Here is a 17,247-nt window from a genome sequence, read left to right as displayed (position 1 = left end):
GGAGTCAAGAAGTCAAGGTTCAAGGATCAGGAAGCAAGACGCCCAAGGCAGGAAGCGTGTTGCTGTGGCAAAGAGCCGAAGGGAAATCCCTTCCCAGCTCTTGCCACCAGGTGCTGTGAGTTACCAATCGGACTTAGGAAGGCCCCAGTCCTGCAAAGTCCTATTGGTCACAGGGCCTGGCTGCTGTACGCACAGCTGACACCTGGGGCATTTTTGGGGCAAAGCCTAAGAACGTAAGAAGAGCCTGCTGGATTAGGCCAATGGCCCACTGTGGCCAATCAAATGCCTCTTCTGGGAAACCCACAAGCAGGACTCGAACTCGAGAGCCCTCTCCCCTCCTGTGATTTCCAGCATTGCTGCCTTCGAGTGTGGAGGCAGAGCACAGCCATCATGGCTAGTAGCCATCAATAGAGCTCTCCTCCATGAATTTGTTCCTTGCTGCTCTAGAGTCTTTTGAATCTTCTACCTTCTTTTGACGTTTTGTTTATTTTGCTTTCCAGTCATCTCCCTGCCTCCGCTCTTAATTTCTGCAGCTGTTTTCTTTTCAGCTTTCACCTCCCCTGGCAGTGTCCTGTTTGTTTAAGCTGTTTGCCTGAGCCAGACTCATCTTGCATCGGCAGTCCCTTGCCTCAGGGTCCTCCATTGTTCAGGGCTTTGGAATGGGCGCAGGGGAAGGAGCTGTGGCCCTCACATGGCTGCTCCAACCGCCCTTCTCTCATATCCTTGACAGTATTCATTTGTTTGTTGTTGTTTTAATAACCATATTGCGTATCATGAATTGGGTTTTGAGTCGTGGCTTGCCCTTGGCCACACAAAATATTATTTATATAGGGGGTTTTTTTATAGAAAAAGTATAATGCATTGATAAGCAAAGGAAGGCATAGTCAAATGCATAATCTAGATTTGTGGTTCCTAGGGTGGGTGATACTGTCCCCGGGGGGCTGTGGGATTACTTAGGGGGTGCTGCAAGCAAGGGGGTGGTAGAGGAGTGCTGGAGGTGAGCCACGTTGAGTGTATTGATCGCTTATTTACGATTGACCAGGCTGCAGCCTGGAGCGAAACGCCTTCCTCACTTTCAAAGCTATTTGCTTCGGTCACATTCGTTTGTATTTATCATTCTGAGGTGTCACAAGTCATGGGATTGCCAATTATTGGTAATGGCTATTGATCTACTTGCAAATTAAGTACCGTACATTTGTGGTAGGTGAAGGTTTTGGGCATGTTTGGTAAGTAGTTACAGTACAAATTTCCTTCACCCTTAAGTTTTCATGAGTAAGAATGTGTAAAAGTATTTTTCATGCGCTGTTTGGTGTCACTGGATCGAGGTTATGAATTTTGTCAGATTGAACTAAATAGTTTTAATTGGAGTTTGAATAAATGTGCAATTAATTGCCACTGCTTTGAATTTTATTGTGTTATTGTCTTCCTTAGTGGGTTGTGCGAACCACTATTGTGAATAATGAGTTTTGTAGGATAGGGTTCAGGAGCACTGGGAATGAGTTTATGGAAACAAGAGGGCAGGAGCCCCAAAAAAGTTTGGGAAGCTGTGATCTAGATTAAAAAAGTACCTTTCTAATCTTCCATTTCTATATTTCTCATGTTGATAATCCACAAAGCAATTCCATCTCTCCACATGCATTCATCGCTGCCAACACTTTTCATGAGCCATTCCGAAACAGATGGCAGATTCCGGTCCTTCCATTTTCTTGCCCACACAATTTTTTGCACCCATCAAAAAGATAAAAGCATGGACTGAATGTTTTGAATGATCCCTTTTCTTTTTTTTTATGTTACTGGTAGAAGGAAAATCAAAAGTTTTCTTTTTGTATCTTGATCTTCAGTGTTTCTTTTTCCTGTCCGTCTCTCCTTCTTTTTATTGTCCCTTTCTGTCTTTTTTTCTGATTCTCTTCTTTGTTTCTCTTCTTTTCTTATTTCTTTGGAGTCCTATGTCTGCGACCTTTATCCAGGTCCAGAGATTGTATACCCGTGGGAGTGGTAGATGGTTAATGGAGGGCCCTGGGTGAGAGACAGGGAAATGTCAGTCTCCCAGGTGAGAGCTGGGAGGAGCTACTGTCCTCTGTGGGTGGTAAGGGCTAAGAATTACTTTTAAGAGAGGACTCAAAATTCTACTTCTTCGATTTGTATTTTTTGCAGTTATAATTTTACTGCATTATGGATTTTTTTAAAAAAAATTCTTTTCAAAAAGATAAGAACCAAAGACCTGTTATAAGAAAAACTGCACCCTTCCCTTTATGGGGTACCCAACAGCCCAAATCGAGTCCTTATGTAGGTTCACTATCGGTAGGAGAAAATAACAGAGGCCAACCAGAGAATATTGAGAAGCAAAGCAGCTAGTAAGCTTTATCTTTATTAAACTGTTGCAACAGGGTGCTCACCCCGCCCCCACGCAGGAGGGAGGAGGAACCCAGAACATTGGTGTGCAAGCTCTTATATAGATTTTTGAAATTGCTACCCTGTAGCTCAGGGCCACCCCCCAATACATCATATATACATCACTGAAGGGGTGGTCTACAGCAGAAAACCTGTCTGCCAGGATACCTTATAATGGTCACTGATTGCTTTTACCTGGGCATCCTGGCCGTTCTTTTGTGATGGTAAATACTCAGTTCCTGAATCCAGGCCACAGGCTCACCCTAGTCATACACAGATAGGCCCCTGAGACAGGATTTGTGAGCAAAGAGACTATGGGAAGGTTTTCCCATTTCCTTCCTCCTTGCAGAGAAACATTTGAGGTCAGTTTGGGAGAGTCAAAATGGTTTCAGGACTGTTTTCCTGTACTGTTTCAGACGTAGTTTATATATTTATGTATATGTTTGCCTGGTACATTTATGAGAATTTATTTTATATCTTAGTCCTTATATTTCTCATAACAGACCTTAACATTATTCTCCGCCACATTTCCAGTGACATTAAACAGGACCAGCAAAACAAAACTCCCCCTGGGGTGTTTGCAGGTTTTCAGTCTGGGGGTGCTTCTGGGTCCAACTCAGTGGCTAGAAGCACCTTTTACCAGCTGCGACTGGTGCAGCAGGTGCACCCATTCCTGGATCGGGAAAGTTTGGCCACAGTAGTTCATGCATTGGTTACTTCAAGATTGGATTGCTGCAACACACTCTGTGTGGGGCTTCCCTTGTGCTTGATCTGGAAACTCTATTTAGTGCAGAATGCTGCAGCATGTTTGCTGACGGGAGCAAGACCCTGTCAGCTTTTAACACTCTGCTCAGAGATCAGCTGTGGTTGCCCATTTGCTATTGGGCCAAGTTTAAGGTGTTACCTTTAGTATATAAAGCCCTGGAGAACTTGAGACCAGTTTACTTGCAAAATCACCTTACCTCATATATGCCCACTCGGCAGCTTAGATATGCGGAACTGGCACTGTTAAAGGTACTGTACAGATTTTGTAAGAAATCTGTCTTTCCATGTGGCAGCATCCACACTTTGGAACTCCCTGCCTTTTGACATCAGTACACTTTTTGCTGTACTCTTTTCAGCTCTTGATAAAAGCATTTTTGTTTAGACAAGCCTGTTCAGATATGTAGACTCTTGACTTGCGTATCTATCCTTTTTTTATTTATTTCTGATTTTAAATTCTTTTAAACTGATTTTATTGTTTTATTCTTTTGAAAACTTATTTGTGGTATTTCACAATCAACCAGCTTACAAATTGTCTGGAATAATAATATTAATGAAACATTTATTGAACCACTTGTGAGGCACAATGAAATTCCTCTGGTTGTTCTTTTGCCTCCCCTGCTCCTCCCCTGCGGAGAGAGATCAGCTGGACTTACTGAAAGCACAACCATCATCCCCCCCCCCAAATTCCCACGCCAGCCCCAAAATGACCCCCTGCGGTGTAAGAATTCATGAGAGCAAAGCAGCTTTGTGCAGATTAATGACCTTAAATAAATAAATAAATAAATGTGAGTCTTTAGCCACTCTAATAATTGATTTGAAATGATCATAGCCTGCCTTTTCTATTTAAAATATTTCAGGATGGCTGGCAATCAGTCGATTAATAGCAGTACTTGAAGTAACAAATCAGTAAGACAGTCTAAGCAGTAAAATTCCTAAAAATAAGACGGCAGCATCACTCAAATATGTAACCCTTTAAAAGCTGCTACTTATTTGCAGCTGCCCAGTTATGTCTGGGGTGTGGGGAACTTGGGATCGGGGTGGGGGGCAGGGGGCAAACACCCCTCTCTCTGGCTCTCAGGACCCTTCCTGGGTGGCACTCCTTTCAAGCTCTTCTCTGCCCATCTCCTCAAGTGTGTTTGCTTTGCCAAAAAGTGAACTTGAAGCCGTGTGCCAGGATGGAGAAGCGTATCTGTTTTGTGCAGAAGCCTCTTGGTTTTGTGTGGCTGGAACATTGCCTACTGTACAAGAGAAAATTTGCACCTGTTGCTCCTCCCATTTCCCATTTGGCCACACCCACTTTTGCACCTGGCCCTGCCCACACCTGACATGCAGCCCCCTAGGAGATTCCCTGCAAGGGGGAATGCAATCTTTGGGCTGAAAAAGGGTTCTCTGCCCATGAGCATTGAAAGCAATTCACGTTATCCCAACAGTCCTTTTGACTGCCCTGTGTGGTAGGCCAGTGTTGCTTGTGAAAGGGCTACCCACCTCCCACCAGCCCTTGGCATGGTGGCTGGCTGGGAGCTGGTGGGAGTGTCAGTGCAAAACATCTGGAGGACCTAAGGTTGGCAAAGGCTGCCTTAATGGAGTGCAGCGTTGTGCCCCAGATTTGGATGTATCTCGTTTCAGCCTCCCCTGGGCCGATCCTGCTTTAGCTGCTTTTTAACAGCCCAGGAATCTTGGCAGCTAGCAGTTCTCTGATCAGGTTTTGTCTTGTTGGCATTTTAAAACCGAATCGCAAAAAGGTCATGCGTTCACCACCCCTGTCACGGGGGGGGGGGGGGCAGAAAGAAGCTTGAAGGGCCGTCAGACAGCAGAATAAATGAATGAATGAATGAATGAATCACACATCTATTGTGCTCTCATTTTCTTTAAGTCACATTCTTAAAACTCTTCTAGGTTTTAGTTGATTTTAGTTCAGGGGTACATTGTGAAAAATGTGAGCGTGTGGAGTAGGGGAGCTGATTGGGTTGTGCCTGCTGGTTACACTTCAAGGAGTCGGAGTGTACCATTTGGAGATGCAAGCATGCATGTGGACTTCCATATGCATGTGATCCAGTATGTCTCCATCCTGCCCATTTCCTTAAAAAAGTGAGCCAGTGGTGGTGTAATGGTTAGAGTGTCCACCCAAGAACCTGGGAGATCAGGGTTCAATTCCCCACTGGGCCATCATGAATCTTGCTTGGATGTCTTTGGGCCACTCATTGCCTCTCAGCCTAACCTACTTCACAGGGTAGTGGTGGGGATTAAATGAAGAAAGGGGCGAAGAAAAAGGTGTGGGCATAAATACAATCAATCAGTCAATCAATCAATCAATCAATCAATCAATCAATCAATCAATACATGCCTGGTACCCTTGAGTGTGGGCCAGGGCAGATCCACCCTGTTTAATTCGTCCCATGCATTTGTTCCTTCCCCAACAGACAACTGATGGACAGGGATTTGTTATCAGCTGTTGGGATTAGTCCTCTTGCTGGGGTAAAAGAATATGTGGATTCTTTTGCAGAGAAAGTAATTCACAAATCATGCATTTCTAAGGGTGAGGAAGACCAGAACATTTCTAATGATGTCTAGTGAGATTCTTTTCTTTCGTGTTAAATTCAGATATGCAAAACTCTCTTGCCCCATCAAATTAAAAAAATGTGGCTCTCATGATGCATCTTGCTGCATTTCTCTTTCTATATTATTTGCTCTTTATTTATTTGAAAAGTACAACCTTAGTACTGCTTCTGTTTTATGCTTAGTAGCTTTGATAATTTTTTTTGGTCTTGTTTGTAATTTTGATTTTATATTAAACAATTTTTTTAAAAAGAAACAAAACACCTTTGGGACAAAACCTTTTTTTTAAAAAAAACCCCTCTTCTCTTTCCTCCTCTACCCCCAGCCAGCCCTTCTTCATAAAATACTGATAAAAGCAGCTCACCTGGCCAGGATGTTGTAAGAATTGCTGAGAGGTGTTTGTGGAACACCTTGAACACTTGGTTGCCAGTTTCAGAATGCCCACAAAGGGTCTGTTTTCTGAGGCTGATGCTGGAATTCATTGGTGGGAGAGGGAGAAGGTCAGCTCCCTGTTGCATCTCTGCATGAGTCACTGCTCCAGGTGAGGGTAGACAAATCTGCCAGTTTTGGTTTCTCTCGGTTTCTCATTCTTCCAAGTTTAACTGGAGTTTGCCACATTTGCGCACCAGAAATATGAAATCCCACAAGCATTTCGTGACACATCTCCTAAAATAAATTATTTATGTTCAGTTTTCCCTAAAGCACATCTTTGTATATCTTCATAGTTATATGCAGCTTTATGCACCCTTTCTATAATTTTTACGCACAGCTTTTTTTCCGTTGTAGAATGCAGTGTGTGGACTGCAAATCTTGAAGGATAGCTGCGTTTCTGATTCTTGCATTGCTTCAGGAAGTGCAAATCAGGCATGTTCATATTAAATGTGATGGGACCAAATACCTCCCCCATCCTAAGATCTAGGTATGGACTCCAACAAGGAGGCAGACCTTGTTGTCCAGACCAACCTTTCTCCTATAAACAAAACTAGTAAGGGGCATGTGGAACTGGGCTCCTCTGAGAGTGTGTGGCTCTTATTGCTGCACATTTTGAAAGTACATCTTCTCTTGGGGAGGTAGCTGGTCTCCCATTATTGTGTGTTTCTTTGTTTTGCAGCGTGAGAGAAGTTTGGGAAGCCATGACTGCAATTAGTATAGAAAGCATCAGGAAAAATTAATAAATCTGAATTTAGCTCTGAAGCAACAGAAAACTTTCAGGTCTCTAGAGGGCAGCAGAGAGCCATTCTGAACCCTTTCTTTCAGGAAAGCCAATGGAGCTGGACTGGAATCCAATATGATGGTTTGCACACTGCAATATGAATGTTGTCTCTTTTCTCTCACTTTTGTCAGGGGAAGATGATAGAGAGAGAGGGTGGCAGACAGAGAGGTCTAGTGGAGCTGAGTGGTAGGTCACAGATGAGGAGCCTTGAAATGTAAGTGGAAATCAAATGAGATGTTAGAAAGCCGCAGTAGATATATTTACTGAGTCCTCATACTTCTCAAGGGGTGGGGTAGGAAAGTCCCTCTCCACTGGGTAGTCTCCAAGTCCTCACTGGGCTTTTCTGGCCAGTAGTTATTAGCCATTAGAACATCTACATCTGAATAGCAGGGGCTGTTTCCTCCATGCCTTGTTTGTGAGCACCCAGGAAGCACCTGCCTTGCCCAGCCTTCTCCAGCTGGTGCCCTCTAGAAGTTTGGGCCCAACTCCCATCAGCTTCCAGCCTGGAATTTGTAATCTGGAGGGCACCAGGTTGGGGAAGGCTGCCCTAGCCTTTATAGAACTGTGGATCCAAAGGAAAGCATGAGGGAGTCATCTTGCCCGGTGGCTTTGTGTGATGTGAGGCAGCCCCTCCAAGCGCTCAGGCTTCCCTTACAGCGCGTCTGGGGCTGACTGGAGATGTAGTTGGACAACATCTGGAGGACATCAGGGATAGACCAAGCTGGGGGCCTGGATTCTGGGTGTCCGCAGCGAAAACATAACAATCCATTCTGTTCCAGAATCCCTATGAGGATGGGACAGAAGACAGGGACAGCTGGGCAGTGGATGGTTTCCAATTTCACCCTTTGACCTGGAGAACTCAAAGCGCCTGGCCCTGAATGAAGTTCAGTCTGGTTACACCCAAGACAGATCTGTTTCTTCTTAACCAGAGAGATCCTTGCCTCTCTCTTTAGCCCCTGCTTCCTCCTGCTGGGCCCCTGGTGGCTAGCCTGGTTAATCTCCCAACGGCATGTGCCTTGGAAATGTGAGCGAACCAGTTGCACCCCTCTGTCTCCCTTGTGAGCAGTTTATTGGAAGGTGGGGAGGGCAGTTGTCCAGAGTTCAGTGGGGGGGGCACAGGTCCCCAGGGATTCATATCCTGAGTCGCCTGCTGGGTCTCTTTGCACGCGCATGCGCACACACACACAGGGTGAGCACAGCTCCTGGGTTGGCCTGTTAAAAAAAAAAATCATCCGAGGTAAGGTGCAACCCCAAAAATATTTTTCCCGTGGGCAAAATTGGAGGATAAAACACATGTACAGTACTGAAAAGTCTTTGGCTGGAGAGGAGCTCTTGGCTCCTTGTGCTGCTCTCTGGTTTTTTAATAGCACAAGCTTAATAACACTGGTGCACGGGAGAGCGGCTTTCTGGAACGAGAAACTGCAGAAGTCTCCCAAAGGCTGGAAGAGCGGCAAGCAGGGAGGGCCGGCAGGCAGAGAGAGAGAGAGAGAGAGAGAGAGAGAGAGAGAGCGCGCACTAGCCGTGGGAGGGCTTCAGTCTTCTTGCAGATTGAGCCAGCCTGCAAAATACTTGTGTGGGTGTTATTCTGTGGAGGAAGTGGAAGGGATATTTTCTCTCCCCTTTCCCCAGTCCCTCTCCTGTAAATGCTGGAATTCGAGGTCACCCAGTGCTACGTGTTTGCAGTAAGCTCTGGACTGATGAAAGGAAGGTTTCCCCACAAAGGGTGATTGAGTTACTAGCCACGATGGCTCTGCTCTGCTTCCACAGTCGGAGGCAGCTTCTGGGTGCCAGTTCCTGGAAGGGAGAGGGTTCTTGACTTGGGTCCTGCTTATAGGATTCCAAGAAGAGGCATCTGGTTGGCTACTGTGAGAACAAGATGCTGGACTTAATGGGGGGCTCCCTTTGGCCTGATCCAGTACACTCTTTGTACATTCTTATAAGTTGAGAAACTCTTTCCACAAACTATGCTGATCGCCACTGGCTTAGATGGCTTTCAAAGGGGAGAGTAGTAGCGGCAAGAGATTTATTAGAGGCTATTATTAGAATTGTTGGCTAAATGGAGACTCCATGTCCAGGAGTGCTCTATCTCTGAATGCCAGCTGTTGTAGTAATTTGCCTTCATGTCATGCTTGCTTGCTGGTCATTGTGGAAAGCTGGAAACTGGATTGGGAAGACATTTGGCCTGATCCAGGAGAACACTCCTCATGTGCTTATTTCCTTTCTATCCTCTCTTTCCTCCTGGGAGCTCAAGATGGCATGCGCTGCCCTTCTCCACCTCACCATTTTGTCTTCTCAACTGTCCTTCAAGGTATGCTTGACTGACAGCTGGTGATGGTCCCAAAATGAGCTTCATGGCTGAGTGGGGATTTGAACCCAGGTCTCCTAGCCTGACACCCTAATCATAAGATCGCAGGCAAGAGGAAGCTGGACTTCTGGGCTTTGGACCCAATGCAGCAAGGCAATTCTTAAAAATTGAGGACGGCTTCTTTTCCTCAGAATAGAGGCCTCCTACCCTGCCTTGAAACCCGCCTTCCTTCTCTGATCCACTCGCCTACTGGCCTCTATTATTAATAATTATTACTTGTGAATTGTGGGAAGCGGACCCGGGGGCTCTGGGTCAGGGTGGCTGCGTTTCAGGGGCACAGATCTGGCTTGTAAATATTTAGTTTCCGAAGTGCCACTGTTGCCAGCCTTGACCCCTCACAGCGGCAAGAGGCGCTCTGCTTAATTTGTAACTGGGCCCCCACTGCGCAAACAGCTCAGTGGATAATTAACCGAAGCCTCATCAGAAGCGCAGCTCCAAGGGAAAGGTAAAAAAAAAGCTTAGTTGCTGCATTTTTATTTTAAATCTTCAGACACTTTGCAAGTTCCTTTTTTCAGGACCGGTAGGGAGCAGCAGAGCAAAGAGGACACTGCATCTGCCCCAGTCTCAGTCCCCACCATCTACAGCTGGGCAGCTCTTGGGTGACAGGGTTGCTGTGAGGTCTTGAGGAGCGGGCAGAGGAAGATGGAACTAGGCTCCAGTGGGCCAGTGGTCAGCAAGCCTGTGGTTCAGTGGCAGAGCTTGACCATAAGCAGCACCTAGTGTTGAGCATAAGAAGAGTCTGCAGGATCAGGTCAATGGCTCATCTAGTCTAGCAACCTGTCCTGACAGTGACCAACCCAGTGCCCCAATGGGAGGCCCTCCAGGAGGTCCTGAGCATAACAGCATCTCTGCCCCCTTGTGATTCCCAACAACTGGTATTCAAAAGCATTGCTGCTTCTTGACCATGGAGGCAGAGCATAGCTATTGGGGCTAGTAGCCATCGATAGCCCTCTCCTCCATGAATTGGTCCAATCATCTTTTGAAGCCATCCAAGTTGGTGGCCATCACTGCCTCCTACGGGAGTGGGTTCCATAGTTTAACTCTGCACTGCACGAAGTGCAGAAGAAAACACGAGAACCACCTTCTGGATCAGGACAAAGGAGGCCCATCTAGTCCATTCCTGGGCTCACAGTGGCCAACCATGGGAAACTTGCAAGCAGGACCTGAACACAAGACCCCTCTCCTCGCTGTGGTTTCCACCAACTGCTTCCACCAGAAGCACTGCTGCCTCTGACCGTCATGGCTAGCTATTGGTGCAGGTGCTGAGACAGGGAACTGTTAGCCCCATGGTGGTGTAGGAGAGGCAAGAGATACTGAAATCTTCATTTTGGAGCAGGGCCATTGCTCTGTGGGAGATAATCTGCTTTGCATGCAGAAAGTCCCAGGTCCACTTCCCAGGGGGCATCTCCACGTAGGGCTGGAAGAGGGTCTGTGCCTGAAACCCAGAAGGCAACATCCTCTGTTCCTTTTATACAAGGAGCTGCATCTACTTAGTGCTTCAACACATTTTCAGTCTTTCGCTCAGGTCCTTAATCCAAGCAGAGAGAAGCATGACTCAGCTACCAGAATAAATGATCTGCATAGTGCTAATTTGCATATTTCCTTTTTTTCTCCTTACACATTCTTCTTTATTTGATCATAAGAGGGGCAAGGGCTCCTCAACCCCACTCTCAGCCAGTATAAACCTTATTTGGACCTCCCTTCTCTGGCTTCTCAGCAGGCATTGACTGCCCACATCCTCCCAGGCTTTGCTCTGTGGCCATGAGGTTTAGAAACTTGAGTCCCATTTAAAAATGCACGGTTTGTAGGCATCGGCTTTTGAGCACCCACAACCACTTCCAGGGCCTTGTCCCCCCAGCAGCTCCTGCAGAATTGACATATCCCTACAAGGCAGGGTGGAGTGGGAACCTTAAAGTATCTTCTCACATCCAGGGTTATCACTCCCACCTCCTCATTCCCTCCTGCATAGCTTCAGCCTTCCATCTTGACTCTTTCCGATGCAGACTCCTCTGCCTTTTGAGTATCTATTCTCCAGCCTGCCTCCTTAAACTCCATCTTTGCTGTCCTCTTAATCTCCCTGTTTTATCTCTTTCTTTCTGCAATGCATCCCTGATATCTCCGCTGAGCCTGCCTTCCCAGCGGCAGCCCCTCTTATCTGTCCAGGTGATAGAAAGTAAGAGGTACTAGAAGGTACAGCATTCTCATGGCGGGAATCTCTGCAGCTGTGCAGAGAGCTCTTGACAAATTGAAGGCGAGTGTTTAGGCGCAGCTTGAGGCTTTTTCTTTTTGTCTTGGGAGGATCAACTCAGCCCTTAACTTGCTTTGGCTCTAATGCCAAGGATGCGAAGATTAAAGCTGCCAGCAGATCGATTATTTGTAATTGATTTAACCTTTCCTCTGTCTGGCATTGACTGATCTTTAGATTTAAATGAAGATCTGGACTGTGAAACTTCTGTAAAGTTAAGGTGCCTATAAAGGCAACGATGGAACAGGATGGTTCCTCTTAAGCGGTTGGTGTGTGTGACCTTTTAGCGCAAAGGCCGTTATAACCATAGGCAGCCTTCCATGGACCACATGCTGGAAGTGGGTGGGACTGATGTTTTGGACTGCAGCTCCCATCTGCCCAGTCAGCAAGACTGCATGATGCTTGGGCTGATGGAGACACTGGGGCTGATGGGAGATGTAGTCCAAAACATCTGGAGGAGGAAGGTTGGGGTAGGCTGATATTTAAGAAGCAAACAAACTGCAGAGCAAATATAACATCATGCCTTCCTCCTCAGACTACAATTTCCATAATCCTTGGCCTTTGTCCAGTTTTGCTGCCAGGACTTCTGGGATCAGTGGTGCCAGGGAGGGGATCCTAAGACTCATGTGCCTTGGCTGTCACTGGAGGGTGAAGAACTCGAGCTTGTGCTGTGTTTTCTGCTGAAATCTTTTAATGCTCAAATTGGTATGGTACACAAGCAAAAGAGGGTTCAAAGGGACAACAGGTGCCGTGCAGTGCTAAGCAAGCTAAAACATTGAAGCAGCGAACTACCCTACATTATATGGGAAGGGGGTGGGCACAACTTTAGGGCAGCAAGCAGGATGTTCTTTTGGAATGGTCAAACGAGCAGGAGCTCTTTCTGGTGGTCTACACCTGAGCTGTCTGTTTACGCCTGTGCTGGTTTCTCCAAGTCCTCGATGATGGAGGGGGCATTAGCACCAGCTCTGAATGAGACTGGGTGGTGGACTTCTCCTGAGAGGATGGGATGGGGGCAGGCCCGAGTTGTGCCAGAGGTGAGGCTGGCACAGGAGCCGGGGCTGAAGTGGGTACAGTGCACCTGGGGGACGTCAGAGGGGATGGGGCAGAGTGCTGGGGCAATATGCCACTGGGTCCCTCCTCAGGACCCGACTCCTTGACCATAACGTCTCTTGGGGTGACTCCTCTGTTGCCACGCTGCCTGTTCCATCCCGCGGGGCCCTTCCCAACTCCACCCACTGCTCATCCTGACTTGGCCAGTGTCTCCTCGGGACTCATGATGGAAGACATCTTAATCTTAATTTGCATGGTGTAATCAAATCTGGGACATCAGAACATGGTTAGAGTAGGGACCAAAGCCAAGCAAGACAGCTCTAATCTCCACCCCCACACCCCGGACAACCTTAATGCCTTGTGTGTGATTCATCTCCCATTTTTCTCCTGCCTCCAACACGGCGGAGATATCCTATCTTCCTTTTCAGAGGAGTGTGGCTGCCTTGATGGAGACGTCTTAATATCTGTGACTAGCAATCGTTGCCTCCCTGCTTAATCAATGCTCCTTACGCACCGACCTCTCTGGATCTCTGTGTTTGCCTGCAAGAACTGTTGTTGTCAGCCAGTTCCAGGGACTCATTGCAAGCCCCTCTCTCCGTCTGCCTTCCCCCTCCCGTTCAGCCCCTGGAGAGTTTCTGATGAGCTCGTTGCGTGTTTCATTCTCCATCAATTCCCACCATCGCGGCAAGGCAGCGACAATTGCTTATAATAAAACATGTCTGTGGCCTAGGAGTGAGTGATGATGCGTCTTGCGTGTGCTGCGGCACTCTGGTGTCGAGGGCTTCTGCAAACAGAGTTGGATCGTGGCGCTGATCTGGTTGTGTCGTTCTCACATGGCACAGATAAGAACATAAAACGAGCCGGCCGGGTCAGGCCAATGGCCCATTTAGTCCAGCATCCTGCTCTCACAGTGGCCAACCAGAGGCCTGTGGGAAACCAGCAAGGAGGACTAACGCACAAGAGCTCTCTCCCCTCCTGTGACTTCCAGCAACTGGTGTTCAGAAGCATTGCTGCCTCCATAGCCATTGTGGCTAGTAGCTATTGGTAGCCTTAACTACCTCTTTTAAAGCCATCCAAATTGGTGGCCATCACGGCCTACTGTAGAAGTGAGTTCCATAGTTTAACTATCTGCTGCATGCAAAAGTACTTCCTTTCATCTGTCTGCATCTTCCAACAGATAAGCAGCCTTTTTTGATTTGTCAGCAGCTCAGGGTGTGTTGTGGTTTGTGCGCTTGGTTCCTCTTTAGCGGGGGGGGGGGTGTATTTTAAGCTGGGACGTTCAGCTGGCAGTGCTGGCATTCAGCACAGTTTTACTCAGGAGAAAGAAAAGGCGTTAATCTAAAATCCAGTTTCTTTCTGCCAGCAGCCTAGAGGAATCTTAGGTGATTGATTGTACAAGTTTGGAGTGGTTAATTGACTAGATCTGCAAATATTTGTCTATGAAGAAGACAATATTTTTTAAAGATGAAAAGAGTGCTTTCTTCTGTTTTACATGGAGCCTGGATATGATGTGTCAGACATCATTATAGAAGCATTCCCTCTTCCTGTGTAGGTGAAGAAGAAAGGGATGCCTCTTCCCAAATGACAGTTGCTATCTATGGTTTTTAGGCATAACAATAATTAAATTATCAACATTTTTTAAGGGGGGAACCTGTTGTGCTCCTCTTCTTTCTTTCTTTCTTTCTTTCTTCTTCTTCTTCTTCTTCTTCTTCTTCTTCTTCTTCTTCTGTGGGTGCCAATCCAAAGGATCAATCCAAAGGATCTCAGGCTGTAATCTAGTCTTTAGAGCTGGGCTGTGGTGCAGCCACTATTGTGTTCACAGTCCAGCTGCTCCTCCCATCTGGGGCAGAAGGCTGGGTGAGCAGGGTAGGGGTGGAGGATAGGCAAATCAACCAAGTGGTGGCAGTATGCCCAGCCCAGGATCCGGCAGATCCTGGGCTGACTCAGTCCATCTGTTCTACCATAATGGCTCATTTGGACTGGGGCTGATGGGAGTCCAAAATGGCCATGCTGGCTGGAGCTGATGGGAACTGTGGTCCAAAACATTTGAAGGGGTCCTAGTTGGCAAAAGACGATGTAGAATCTTAAAAGGAAGGATGAAGCCGCAGCAGAGGAGAAGAGGGAGCAATGCTGTGGAGAAAGCCAGCTGGTTGATGATGGACTGGAGATTTGTGACAGACAGGCAGCAGTTCGTCCTTGAGACAGGATCAGGAGAGGGCCCAAGACAGTCCTTGGAGGGTCTGCCTGAAGCTGGAGGCTGGAGGAGGGTGTTAGGGAGAGGTAGCAAGAGATAAGCTTGTATAAGAGAGGAAGAGGTAGGCATGAAGGTCCAAAGCAGTGACTGGTCCAAAGCCACCCAGTGCGCTTCATGGCTGAGTGGACGTTTGAACCCTGGTCCTCCCAAGTCCAGTCCAGTGCTTGAAGCCACTGCTGTACACTGGCTCTCAATGAAGGCTGAGAGTGGGGTGTGGGTGTGCGTGCAAGATGCAGAACAGCAGCCTTCACTGACATGGTGCCCCCCAGATGCTGCAGGACCCCAACTCCCATCAGCCCTCGTTGCTTGAAGTCCTGCAACATCTTACAGGGCAATGGGAATAACTCTGCAAAACAGCAACATGGAGAGGCAGAGGGAACGGAGCCTTAACCGCATCTCGCATTGCTCAAGTGCCTTATCCTCCGTCGCTGCTAATTGTTGCCAACTCTATTACAAAGCCTGGCTGCTCAGGGGGGTGATCAGTTCGCTCCTGGCCCCTAAGCAGCTCAGTCGAAGAGGATGTGTGCTGCTCTCTTTGATGGGGTGTTGTCATCATTGGGGGCCGGTTGGACGTTTTCTGGCCCTGCCATGAGCCCACCCCTGCCTGCTGCTGCTGCAGCAGCCCAGAGGAGCAGTTGCTGAATCTTCACGGTTTAATTAGATTTCTCCGGCAATGGCATTACAGAGAAAACGGCAGTTCTTTCCTACCCGGAGGGCCAACAATCTGGCAACTAATGAAGAGGCAGAGGGCCAAGCGGGGAATTGGCTGGGAGTGCTTGCAGGAGAGGAGGGAGTCTTTCTTACGCAGGGATGCCTTTCTTTGGAGGCCTCCAGGCCCCAGCACATTTCTCCCCCTTCTCCAGGGGGCTTCATAACCAACCCTCTTGGAATAGGCACCTCTCTTGTTGCATGGATCTGACGAAACTCCTTTTCTTTCTGACTCAGCCTTCCGATTTGAGCATGCAACGGAGCCTATATGAATCTAGGCATATCCTCATAGTCCTAAGGACTAGAATCTTGATTTAAAACAGGTGGAGGGCACCAGGCTGGAGAAGCCTGGCTTAGATTGTCTGCTGCCTTCTATCATTTTGGCCATTACCGCAAACCAGTGGGCCTTCTCTCCTTCCAATCCCAGTGCCCAGTTTTCCTCCCTGAGTGCTGTCCTCGGCTGCGAGGCCTGAGGTTCACCTGTCTCTGCCTTGCCTTGCATTAATCCAGAGAGACAAAAGCGCTTAGGGAGGTGCTGGCCCGGATGGGCAGGTCTTCTCTGGGGCTTCTTTTTATTCTGCAGCTGTTCAATCCCAGACCACGGAGAGGATGGATTTATATATGAATTATGGAGCGAGCAAATTATTTAAAAATAAAGAATGAAGAGAAGCTTTTTATTGCCTTGGCTGCTGCCCGCTATGCCATTATTGGCAGCATCATAAAAAGAGTGGGGTGCGGGGAGAACAACCCGTCTTCGAATGGATTGCAAATTTCGGTGGTAATTGTAGCATCTGTGTGTGCTCGGAGAGTCAAAGCGTGGCCAGGTGGGGTGGCTTTGAGCACAGCAGTACGGGCATTATACGTGGCTGGCCGGCTGGCTTAGTTAATAGTTTTGGCTCTGAAGAGCTGGGCGTTCTGGCCTCCCCACCCCAACCTCCTACTAGCTCTGTAGTCAGACCAGATGGAGAGGGAAAGCGCCTTGTTCCTCCTGGAGTGGGCCGCATCCCACCTGATTGTAGAATTATGCGGTTGGAAGGGACCACGAGGGCCATCTAGTCCAACCCCCTGCAGTGCAGGAATCTTTTTTGCCCAGTGTGGGGCTCAAACCCGCAACCCTGAGATTCAGAAGCTTATGTTCTACTGACTGACCTGTTCCTGAACCAAGGGCCCTCCACAGTCGTGTTGGCTGGGACTGCGGACAGAGGCGAAGCAACCTGCTCCGGTACCCAGAGCGGCGCTTGTCCCAGGGGACGTGGCATGCATCCTGGGGGGTGCCGCCAATCAGGGGTCAGCATTTTGTCACCCCCCTTTGGAATGGTACCCGGAGAGGACCACCCCCCCTTGAACCTCCCTTGGCTGCAGAGAGTTTGCCATCCGAAACAGCTGGAAGGCACCAAGTTGGGGAAATCCTCAGCTGCCCTGCCCTTTCTCTCTCGTGGCTGCAGAGGTGGCAGAACTGCCACTGTGAACATAATTCCCATCCCACATTTGTAAAAACTTGATTCTTCAGTGTGGCAGTGCTTGCAGTTTGGAACTCCTTGCCCATTGGCATCGGGCAGGCCCCTTTGCTGTACAGTGGTACCTCGGGTTACATACGCATCAGGTTACAGACGCTTCAGGTTACAGACTCCGCTAACCCAGAAATAGTACCTTGGGTTAAGAACTTTGCTTCAGGATGAGAACAGAAATCATGCTCTGGC

At 47.9% G+C, this 17,247-nt stretch overlaps 1 protein-coding gene across 8 annotated transcripts in view; it reads left to right on the top strand.

Moving 5' to 3' along the window:
• PC (pyruvate carboxylase) overlaps window positions 1-17,247 on the top strand; it is a 264,778-nt gene that overhangs the window by 20,420 nt on the left and 227,111 nt on the right. The window contains exon 1 of one of the 8 annotated variants that reach the window (XM_081841733.1): window positions 7,120-7,139. The exons of the other annotated variants lie outside the window; for them this stretch is intronic. The gene's annotated coding sequence lies outside the window, so the exon portion shown is untranslated. Of the gene's footprint in view, window positions 1-7,119; window positions 7,140-17,247 lie in introns of those variants that run through there. 8 annotated transcript variants of the gene reach the window in all.

Source organism: Podarcis erhardii (genome assembly GCF_964252035.2).
Source record: "Podarcis erhardii genome assembly, chromosome: 15".
Taxonomy (NCBI): Eukaryota; Metazoa; Chordata; class Lepidosauria; order Squamata; family Lacertidae; genus Podarcis; species Podarcis erhardii.
Note: the sequence above shows the minus strand (reverse complement) of the source record. Positions and strands in the feature narration are given on the sequence as shown.